Raw genomic sequence first — 12,317 nt, forward strand, 5'->3', positions numbered from 1 at the left:
GTCTTGTAACATATTGTTACATTTCAAAAGCCAAATCTACTGATAATACAACAAACGATTTGATTCATTAGCTTGATTCTGATTCATTGTTTGAAAACAACAGTTTGAAAGAACGATTGTGGCAATGAAGATAAAATATTTTCAAGCAGTTGTTTCATTTGTAAAGCTAGGAGAGTAAAAAGCTTCCAGAACATTTCAAATAATCATACATTATGTAACCTACGATGAGGTTCTGTCATTTACGATGAGGTTCTGTCACGTATACGATGATCCTGTCATGTATGATAAGGATTAATCATGTACGGTGAGGATTTGTCATATACGGTGAGGATTTATCATGTACGGTGAGGATTTGTCATGTACGTTGAGGATCTGTCATTAACGGTGAGGATTAATCATGTACGGTAAGGTTCTGTCATTTGCGACGAGGATCTGTCACGTAAAAGATGATCCTGTCATGTATGATTAGGATTAATCATGTACGGTGAGGATTTGTCATATAAGGTGAGGATTTATCATGTACGGTGAGGATTTGTCATATAAGGTGAGGATTTATCATGTACGGTGAGGATTTGTCATATAAGGTGAGGATTTATCATGTACGGTGAGGCTTTGTGATGTACGTTGAGGATCTGTCATTTACGGTGAGGATTTGTCATGTACGGTGAGAATTTGTCTTGTACGGTAAGGATTTATCATGTACGGTGAGGATTTGTCATGTACGGTGAGGATTTGTCTTGTACGGAAAGGATTTATCACGTACGGTGAGGATTTGACATATACGGTGAGGATTTATCTTGTACAGTGAGAATTTGTCATGTACGTTGAGGATCTGTCATGTACGGTGAGCCTTTGTGATGTACGTTGAGGATCTGTCATTTACGGTGAGGATTTGTCATGTACGGTGAGAATTTGTCTTGTACGGTAAGGATTTATCATGTACGGTGAGGATTTGTCATGTACGGTGAGGATTTGTCTTGTACGGAAAGGATTTATCACGTACGGTGAGGATTTGACATATACGGTGAGGATTTATCTTGTACAGTGAGAATTTGTCATGTACGTTGAGGATCTGTCATGTACGGTGAGCCTTTGTCATGTACGGTGAGGATTTGTCATGTACGAAGGGGATCTTTTGGATTTTTGTTGTTGCTTTTTTATGGATATCTAAAATCCTTTTATTAATTAAATCATGTCGATATTATCAGAATTTTTTTTTTGTTCTTTTGAAAAGAAATATCTGTTTATTCTACAGTTCCATGGCCTCTTGAAGTAGTGGTGACAATTTTGTACTGATAGCTTGTAGACAACTGTTGCATGCTTCTGTCTTTTGATCATTTCAGAATTTTGCGACGGATGCTTTGTGTACTTATTTTACGACTGGTAAAAGTATAAATCTAAATCAGAATGCTTTATGATAGCATCCGGAATTCTGTAAAGATAATTGTTATTAGTTGTTCTCATCAAAACAACTGTTGTCAGACTTCATAGGACAATGTTATCAGAGACAGAAAGCGTAAAATATTCATTTAAGTTATGTATGGTTTGTGATAGTGGATTTCTGATGTTGTACAATTGATAGTGGATTTCTGATGTTGCAAAATTGTTAATTTCTCCTCAAATGTTACCATACATGTATTAGTGTGTATGCTGATTCAATCGAAAATAACAGTAGAAATATTCATACATGAACACTGTATCAAGGAATGATGCAATATGTTTTGAGAGGGGGTGCTAGTGCAGTGGGGTAAGGAAGGTCTCTGTATTAAATATAAGATGAAGCCCTCGACTGGGGCTTCATCTTATATTTAACTATTTTTATCATAGGTGATATAAATGTAGTTCCATTTGGCATGTTGAAATGTTAAATTATATACCAATGATATTTGTTTGTTTGTTTGTTTTGGGTTTTACGTCACATCGACACAGTATAGGTCATATTGCGACGTTCCAGCTTTAATGGTGGAGGAAGACCTCAGGTGCCCTTCCGTGCATTATTTCAGGCACGAACGGGTACCTGAGTAGAACCACCGACGTTCCGTAAGCTAGCTGGATAGCTTCCTCACATGAAAGAATCCAAAGTCCCTGTCGGGATTCGAACCCACAGAGGTGAGGGGCAAGTGGTTTGAAGTCAACGACCTTAACCACTCGGCCACGGACGCCCCCATGATATTTGTAAACTGCTACATGTATACAATGTCAATATAGTTTACTAAAATATTATACTAACATATAGACTACCGGCTATAAAACTATGTCTTAATTACTGTAATCTAAATGAAGGATGACTGCAAAACAAAGTTTCAAAGTAATAAAACCTATATTTTGTGAACATTCAATGAGCCGTACCCTTGTGCAAGGGTGTAGGAAGGGGACTTGCTTTACTACGAAAGACCGGTGGGGACATTTCAACTTCATGAATTCCTGATTTTAGCTTCATGAATTCTCGATTTCAACTTCAAGAACTCACGATTTCAACTTCATGAATTCACGATTTCAACTTCACGAATTCACGATTTCAACTTCATGAAGTTGAAATCGTGAATTCGTGAAGTTGAAATCGTGAATTCATGAAGTTGAAATCGTGAATTCGTGAAGTTGAAATCGTGAATTCACGAAGTTGAATTCGTGAAGTTGAAATCGTGAATTCATGAAGTTGAAATCGTGAATTCGTGAAGTTGAAATCGTGAATTCGTGAAGTTGAAATCATGAATTCATGAAGTTGAAATCGTGAATTCGTGAAGTTGAAATCGTGAATTCGTGAAGTTGAAATCGTGAATTCGTGAAGTTGAAATCGTGAATTCATGAAGTTGAAATCGTGAATTCGTGAAGTTGAAATCGTGAATTCACGAAGTTGAATTCGTGAAGTTGAAATCGTGAATTCATGAAGTTGAAATCGTGAATTCGTGAAGTTGAAATCGTGAATTCGTGAAGTTGAAATCATGAATTCATGAAGTTGAAATCGTGAATTCGTGAAGTTGAAATCGTGAATTCGTGAAGTTGAATTCGTGAAGTTGAAATCGTGAATTCATGAAGTTGAAATCGTGAATTCGTGAAGTTGAAATCGTGAATTCGTGAAGTTGAAATCGTGAATTCGTGAAGTTGAAGTCGTGAATTCATGAAGCTGAATCGTGAATTCGTGAATTCCGTATTTTGAAAACGGGAATGCACGATGTTTAAATTGTGAATTCATGAAGATGAAATCGGGAATTCATGAAGTTGAAATGGCCCTACCGGTCTTTCGTACTTTACGGAAGATGGAGTTCTTCTGATAACTTCATTACATATTATATTATGTGTCAGAAAAACTTGATATTGTTTTAAATCCGTTTGTTTCGAGTGAAATTTCCAAATTATTTGCTCATTCGTACATATTGACCTGTTCGTTTGTGATCCTTTCCATTGCCTGACTTAATTACCTAATTAATGGAAAGTTGCAAAGTCAAATCCCCGGCTAACAATTTTTATGCCCGATTTTTCAAATGCTATAGAGTTCTTCTTGTAACTCTGAAGATGTCCTTGAGTTTTTTTGATAACTTTTGCTAACGCAGTGTGTTTACGACATGTTTTAGCGGTTTTTTTTATGTACATATGGATGTACATCATTATGAAACGTAGTATGCTCATCCTTTGCACAAGCATTTGGTAAATGATAATGTTGGTTTTGAGTTACTAGTGTTCAACATATTTGCCGACCAATGATATCGCTCCAATTTTTTGTAATGCTCTTCTCAATCGTATACACAGGCAAATTTTGTCACTTATCTATTTTGTCAAACCGGTGGTTTCCTTTTGGGTTCTTAATTGTTAAAATTTCACGTAATAAACACTAACATATACGTACACTTATACAATCTGCAAATGATAAACTGGTGATAGGTTATTTACAGTAAAACCTGAATCAGCGGTCACATGTATCAGCCCTATCATGGCTTAAACCCCAAAGTAAAAATATATCAAAACTTACACTTTCTTCTCATTTACGCATAATTTAAGCGACCACCTTTCTTAAGCAGACAATATATAGTTGTACTTCACATATCTAGCGGCTAAGTAATTTCTATCATTTTATACCATAATAAACAAGTATATATCCAGGATAACCTTCACACCTATGCCCCCCAAAAATACGATGTTTTTTATACATGATAAAACTTCAACAGCGATTGGCTGTAACTACCGATCTCTCATACAAACTTCTTTTTTATGCAAACTGTTTAATAGTAATTTGTTTTGATACTGCAGACCGGTTGGATACGCGGGATGCCTACATTTACTGTAAAAAATGACAACGTACATGGTATTTTTTTCGTACATCTGGTTAAGTACTTAAAAGGAAATTAAGCTCTCTCAGTTTAAAGTAGGCTGATTGAAAAGATATCCAGTCTTATGTTTATTTAACTTTAATAAGCAAAAATATATGTAATAATCTTACGCACAAGAAAGTCTTGTAAGTCACGTGATGGTAAAGTGGGTTTAATACAGAAAGGAACAGTGTATGAATTTTAAGCTGACTCATATCTTAGGGACTACATGTATATATGCAGCTGATTATTTTTCTCCCTCGATAATATAGAACTTAACAACTTTAAAAACAACAATAATAACCCATTTTTATTGATATTTTTCGTCCTTACACTGTTTTCTTTTCATATAATGCTAAAATAACATTCTCACACAAACAACCGCCACAGGTTTGATCTATATCAGTTGATAATATTCACATGACAAATCGGCGCGAATGCAGCGTAATGACGTCATCATAAGAATAAAGGCGCTAGAATGACGCCACTCTTAACTGAAAAGAGCATTGAGGTAAACACATTACAATCCAGTCTGACAAGTTAGTTTTAATTGTTGAAAACTTTATAAAATAATTGTTTTATGCTCTCCGAAAAGAAGAGAATATAGTCGCCGCCTTGTCCGTCTATCTGTCCGTTTTTCGGGAGCAAAACTTGAAGTTCGTTTGTTTGATTGGGTTTTACGTCACACCGACACAGTATATGTCATTTGGCGACGTTCCAGCTTTACTGGTGGAGAAAAACCTCAGGTGCCCTCCTTTGCATTATTTCAGGCACGAACGGGCACCTGAGTAGAACCTCCGACGTTCCGTAAGCTAGCTGGATAGCTTCCTCACATGAAAGAATCCAGAGTCCCTGTTGGGATTCGAACCCACAGGGGTGAGGGGCAAGTGGTTTGAAGTCAACGACCTTAACCACTCGGCCACGGACGCCCCGCTTGAAAACCATTGAACATAATTTGTTTAAACTGCACACAGTAGTAAAGGGCATTGAGGAGGAGTGCAGTGCCAAAGAACCATAACTCTACCTTGCCCAAATTTGGAGTAATTGCTTTTTGTTCAATTTTACACTTTGAACTTTGTCCGGGACATAACTCTAATACTATAAGAGATATCAACGTGAAACTTTGTATGTAGCTAGATCTCATTGGGTAAAAGTGCAGTACAAAAGAACCATTACTCTGCCTTCCCTCATTTTTGAGTTATGCCCTTTGTTCATTTTTTACACTTTGAACTTTGTCCGGGACAATATCATAGCTCTGAAACAATAAGAGGTATCGACAAGAAACTTTGAATGTAGATAGATCTCATTAAATAATACTGCAGTGCAAAAGAACCTTAACTCTGCAATTGCCCTTTGTTCATTTTTACACTTTGAAATTTGTCCGGGACATAACCCTGAAAGTATAAGAGATATCAAAATGAAACTTTGTAGGTAGATAGATCTCATTGAGTGTAAATGCAGTGCAAAAATGATCATTACTCTGCCTTTCCTAATTTTGGAGTTGTTGCTCTTTGTTTATTTTTACACTTTAAACTTTGTCCGGGAAATTACTCTAATACTGTAAGAGATATCAACATGAAACTTTGTAGGTAGATAGAGCTTTTTTGGTAAAAACGCAGTACAAAGGATTCATAACTCTGCTTTGTCTTATTTTGGAGTTAATGCCCTTTTAACAATATGAAACTTTGTAGGTAGATAGATCTCTTTGCATATATATGCAGTGCAAAAGAACTGTAACTCTGCCTTTCATAATTTTTGCAGTGATTGCTCTTTGTTTAGTTTTTCACTTTGAACGTTGTCCGGGACATAACTCTGAAAGTATAAGAGATATTGACATAAACCTTTGTAAGCAAAGAGATCTCACTGCGTAGATATGCAATGCCCTTTTCAATTTTACACTTTGCACTTTGACGGGACATTACTGTGAAACTACAAGAGGTATCAACAAGTCGGTAGATAGATCGCATTTAGCAGAAAAGCAGTGCAAAGAACACTAACTCTGCCTAGCCTAATTTTGGAATGATTGCACTTTGAACATTGTCCGGGACATAACTCCGAATCTACAAGAGGTGTACTTTTCTGTGTCCAAAACCTATTCGGGGAGCATCACACGTTCCAGCTCTTGTTACATAGATTTGTAAGTAAAGTTGCATTGAATACAACCAGGCACATATTTGTCTAATAAGCAAGTCGATGTTATGAAAACCCATTTGCTAGTTTGTCTAATGTGTGTGTTTTTGTAGGAGTTGGAAAATGATAACAAATTTTATTGAGTTATCTTGATAACAAATTTGTTTATCAGAAGTTTTAAAGATAATACGTTTAACGTAATACTTTCTGCGTTTTGTACGGTATGAATGTTTTTTCTAAGTCCGAATGTTTCATTTTCTTTCAATTATTGTTAATTTTATAAATAATTACATGTCGTCTATGGATGATAGCTCAGTGCCATTGAGATACTGCGCATTTTCTCATGGCACCAGTATGCAATGTTATTGAGTTATTCAAAACTTAATTTCTTTAAACTTATACATTTTTTATAGAATAAAATCATTGATATGATTTGATTTGTTTTTTCTTGATTTTGAGGAATTCTTAGGAAACAATCAAAGTTTTAGAAGTGAGCTTATACATACATGCAGCCATAACGAAATGTATGAAAGTAGCACAAGTACAATTACTATTTAAACAATACTAATTTCTACTCGCTTATTACAAATAATAACATCAGCAACTATGATAAAAATACGTCATTATATCAATGGTACGTGTGAATGAACATCTTCATATTTTCTTAATTCTAGACTTTCAATAGGCCTTGTTTAGTTGTCGATACTATCGGAAACAAACTTTGTTTTGTTATTAATGATGTTGAATGAGTGATCAAGACGGTATTATAATAATAGTTTTTATTTTACATATATAGATAGATTGCACTTTACGAGATATTCTTGTTTAAAAACTTATATGTTAATCCTTTGGTTTTGTTTATAAACAGCATTAAAAACACAAGATAAAAACGTGGAAGTCATTGACGTAAATATTACAGTGAGAACACAAGTCTTGGCATTTTATAAAATATGAGAAAGCGCATAGAACACACAGACAGTGGCAGCAAAGTCTAATAATTACCTTAGATAACAAATAAGTATGAGAGAAAATTGGATATTTTGAAAAAAAGGTATTTCATCACCCAGGTGTGTACAACAATAACAAGAAAATAAGTTTACTGTGTTTGTTCTTAAGGCTTTATTTATTGTAATGGATATGTCTGAAAGAAATTTAGTATTTTGAATTTTTATAAACAATAAGATAGTGAAATAAAAATAAAAATCAGTCTTGTAAATAGTTAATAGAGTTATTTTTTTAATTATATTGGACACAATCTGTTTTTTAATACTTTAACATGTTAGCATGGTTTTCATATTAAATCAATTCGGAACACTACCTATTAAAGTGTTCGGTCAAATGTAAATTCATTAATGTAGTTTGGATATGGTGGCTGATTTGGTTCACTTTGCGCGTTGCGTTGTCGATAGCGACAACACAACCTATATAGATATCCCCTTTTCGATTTGTCGTCTTGTCGTTTGGCGTGCATCGTTAGCGATAGGAAGACAATACGAAAGTCCGACAACGCGCGGTTTCGCTTGCGACAACACGACGCACAAAAGTGTTCCTATTCAGCCACCGTATTTGGATAGTGTGTTTCAGTATCTAAATATTAACAAATTATTGTAATAATTACTGTAGTAACAGTTACAATATGTAAAATAATATTTAAAGTGCTCGTGTAACTGTATGATAATACATCTTATCCTGTTATATAAACTTAGTAAAAAAAAAATAGCTTTACACTCTATTGGAAACAAAAAAAAATATTTGAATATTATTATTTCTAAAAAATAACATTTAAAAAGAGAAATCAAATAATGATAAATCTGACCTTGTTTCGATGTGTGATTATTGTAGTTATAACAGTATAAATAAGTCAAAGGGTTTTATATTATTTATATTTAATTTATAATAAATAACGATACAATTACCATGAGAAAATTATCAGAATACACAGGAATGTTGCAGATGCATGGTGCAATAATTTATGGTGCAAGAGTAATAACATTGAAGTTTTTGTTACCTATCATACATCTGTTAGTGTGTGAGAAAGACTGAAAATTAATCAACTGTTTTATACCAGAAGCTTTTGAACTTCTTTTACACGGTGTCAATGAACTTGACTTCAACTTACAAACAAAACTATAGTGTTGTTTACCGTAAATGTTATGTACGTTTAATCTTAACACAGTCAATTGATAAAAAAAGTATTCAAAAAAGATTATACAGTGTCATATATAAAAACTGATTTATTTCGGTTTTTAAAAAAATAAAGTTTTTTTTTTTCAGAAAAATTGGATACTGTTTTGGAATTGGAAATAGTGGTTGATATATTATTCTTAGAAATGATAATACAAACAAAACAGTCATCAAATATATATGAAATTGCCTGTGTAATACAAATAGTAATAAGAAGTCGAAGGGTTTTATAACTTATACAAATAACGATTTAATTACCTTGAGGAAATTAGAAACACAAAATGTTGCAGATGCATGGTGGTGCAAGAGAAATATTATTGAAGGTTTTGTTTTGAACTCACTTTTCAGGCAGCCCTATGTATGTAAAAGAGCCTGAAAAATAATCAACTGCATTGTTTTAGAAGTCGATGAACTTGATTTCAACTTCAAAAAAAAAGTAGTTTTCTCTCTAATAATATCTAAATCGCTTCGAGTAAAGATAAGATACTCTTCGTTACTTTGTTTCGTTTAAACAGTTTATATAATATTATAACACGTCTATCTTTCATTGGCGCAACAATGATGAAAAGATCGGTCGTAAAATCAAGTATTATCGCACTAATAAAAAAGTCCAAAAGACGTTGCCGAATATGTTTCTTTCATTATTTTTGTTAAAACCTATCAAGCGCAGTATGTTATAAACGACCTTACATGTGTGAAACCATAGTCTATGATGGTTTGCATTTTACATAACAAGCGACATGATTAATACCTGAGTTCCTCAACTAAAACGTTTATTTTGTTATATCATAAAACTTTCATCCTAAGAATTCTCAAACACACCGTCATTCTAAAAATATCATTTGCTTTTGAGTGTGTCTGAGTATTAGATGTCATTACAAATATAAAACCTGTCAGTTCTTGAAAACTTTGTCCTCATAAAACGTGTGGAGACGGTGCAATAAAATCTGTTTAAAAAGAAATGACACCACAACATACTGATACTTGACTTAATGTAGTAAATGTTAGTAATATAAAATAATGCAATGTAATCGTGAAATCATGCTTCTGCATATTAAAACAAGACATGTCCGTAGGACAGCGCAGCGCATAAGAACTTGTCTAAAATAACAGATGATGGTCACTCACAAGTATTTAAAGTTTCAAAGAAATACATCGAATGGTATAGGAAACAAATGGGGTTGTACAAAAAAAACTTAACAGACAAATAGTCATTTTAAGCTGATAAATAAACATAATGATGTAAAACTCCATGACACAATTATATCCTCTTGCCCAGAAGTGGGAATGATAGTATTTAGCATGTATTTAAAGTTTCAAAGCAATACATCAAATGGTAGATAAAATGAAAGTAGGGTTGTACGAAAACATTTACCGAAATTCTAAGCCGGAAAAGGGGCATGCAAATTCAAAAGAGCAAGTCGGTCATAATCAGTTATTTCTGACTAAAGTCAATCTTTTGTAATATATAGCATATTCAGGTCAACTTGTACGGGAATAGATATTAAAAAAATATATTATCACTTTAACTGTTTAACATATAATGCACATATTGTATGGCGATGTAAAATGAAAAGAATGTTTCAATTTCTACCTCCTGTAGGTAATTAGGACTGTCAACCTTTCAAGGTTTTATATCGATAGTATCGTAATATAATACTGTTTAAATGAATATAAAAGTAACAAGTTTACATATTCGCACTGAGAGATAACCTTGACTTAAGAATTTACGTTGGAGGCAAAATACGAACTCTTCTCTGAAGTACACTATTCTTTTTGTCTAAGATCATAGTAATTATCACATGTTATCTCTATTATCATTGCATGACGTAATTATAACTGATAAATCTCATACAAAATGCAATTTACACCTCGTACACCTTAATCTTGGTACGTGACAGGCCTAAGTAATAATCGAAATATATTTTTATAAATACTTCACCTTTATTGAGTTTTGTAATAGAATAAAGATAAGAGAACTTGACACGTTAAGTTTTTTATTTCAATGAGCATGTGGTTTTTTAAAATTAAATAAGCACAAACAAATTAAGTGAAATAAGTGACAAGATAAAACCATTTCCCATGTTGCAATATATCAAAAGAGAGAAGTTATGAAACATATCGTTTTCATTTCGTTGTAAAATGTATCTTGTAAATATTTTTTTTTATTCAAATTTACTATTTAAAACATCATTTGATTTGTTTACAAAGAACTTTTAAACATTGTATACCTTTTAGAATTCATTTCTTACAAATTACTTTCTTAATGTAACTGAAAATAAAATGTTACAACAGATCATGTTTTAATCGTTTTAAATGATGACAACGTGCTACGTCGGCGTGAATTAAAATCAATATTTGTTTTTAGAATCGATAAATGAAAATATAAGAGAATAACACAAGTTTAGCTGTTAAATATAAATGCGCATTTTTAGGTTAAGCAATGCAACAACCTAGCATTTTATAAGCTTATTATCACATACCCGGTATGATATAAATTGTATGATATTTCGAATAATAATAATTAACAACATATTAGACAAAACGATAAATTTACATTTATTTTGAAAATTTTGAAAGATTGAACTGATATCTAGCATTCAAACTTTTTTTATTAAAGAGAGAAAAATAATAAAGATATCAGATTATTGAATATTTTAGGAACATATCAAACATTGCAAAACAAAAGTTAATCAAAAAAACTTACCGGGGGCGCTGAATGAATAATGGAAACAATGACAATATAAATAGATTGATGGAAAATAACAATATCAATAAAGATTGTTTCTTTCACAAATTACTATATAAATCAATTATTAAAGTCTAATCTAAATGCTTTCAGATATTAAACAACAGAAATTTAGAACAGCAAGTTTTCTTGGCTACGTACTTTATTGATTGTGATAGCATAAAGTAATAAATTTAAAAGATATCTTTGAGCTTGCAACTAAGTTGTGGGCTAATAAGACGCCACATAGTAACGTTAATTCCATACGTGAAATGTTGTATTTTTGGAATTTATTATCAAAGCTTTTATTTTATTTTGTTTCTGTTTTCTTTGTTTTATCTAGATAACACAGCAGATAAAAGAGACTGTCTACAGACATCTATTTTTAATTTGATTTCATTTCTTGAGTTTAATAGTTTTTCTGAAGAACTTTATTACATTTATGTAAGGCCTATATCATTTATCTCTACGTTATATTTAACGTTATAGTTAACGTTTAAATGTAGGATTCTTAGAAAACACGTCGGTTAATCGTGATGCTGATTCATAAGATTAGAATAAAAAATTTCAAAAGCTGCAAGTCACGCATGGTCGCGCTAAAACCGAGAGTAGTAATGGTGTAAGTTTAGTATGATGATATATCTCTATAAATTATATGATGTATTATAACAATCACTGGTAAGAAAAAGCGCGATATATTTTACTCAAAAGTTTAACTTTTATTCATGTGTTACTTTACTGATTGCCTTCGTTTGGCTTGGGCTTTACGGTGCACCAACACTGTAAATGTCTTATGGCGACTTTCCATCTCTACTGGTTGAGGAAAACCTCACTCTCTGCGTTAAATCAAAACCAACAAAATGAAAAAAAATGTTTACAGTTAACATGATGATTGCCACTGCGTGCGATAAAATATGTTTCAAGGCACAAATTAAAAATATCATCCATGATACAAACATCAAAATGTAACT

The sequence above is a fragment of the Ruditapes philippinarum genome, unplaced genomic scaffold (genome assembly GCF_026571515.1).
Source record: "Ruditapes philippinarum isolate M1 unplaced genomic scaffold, ASM2657151v2 ctg5948_1_1_1_1, whole genome shotgun sequence".
Lineage (NCBI taxonomy): Eukaryota > Metazoa > Mollusca > Bivalvia > Venerida > Veneridae > Ruditapes > Ruditapes philippinarum.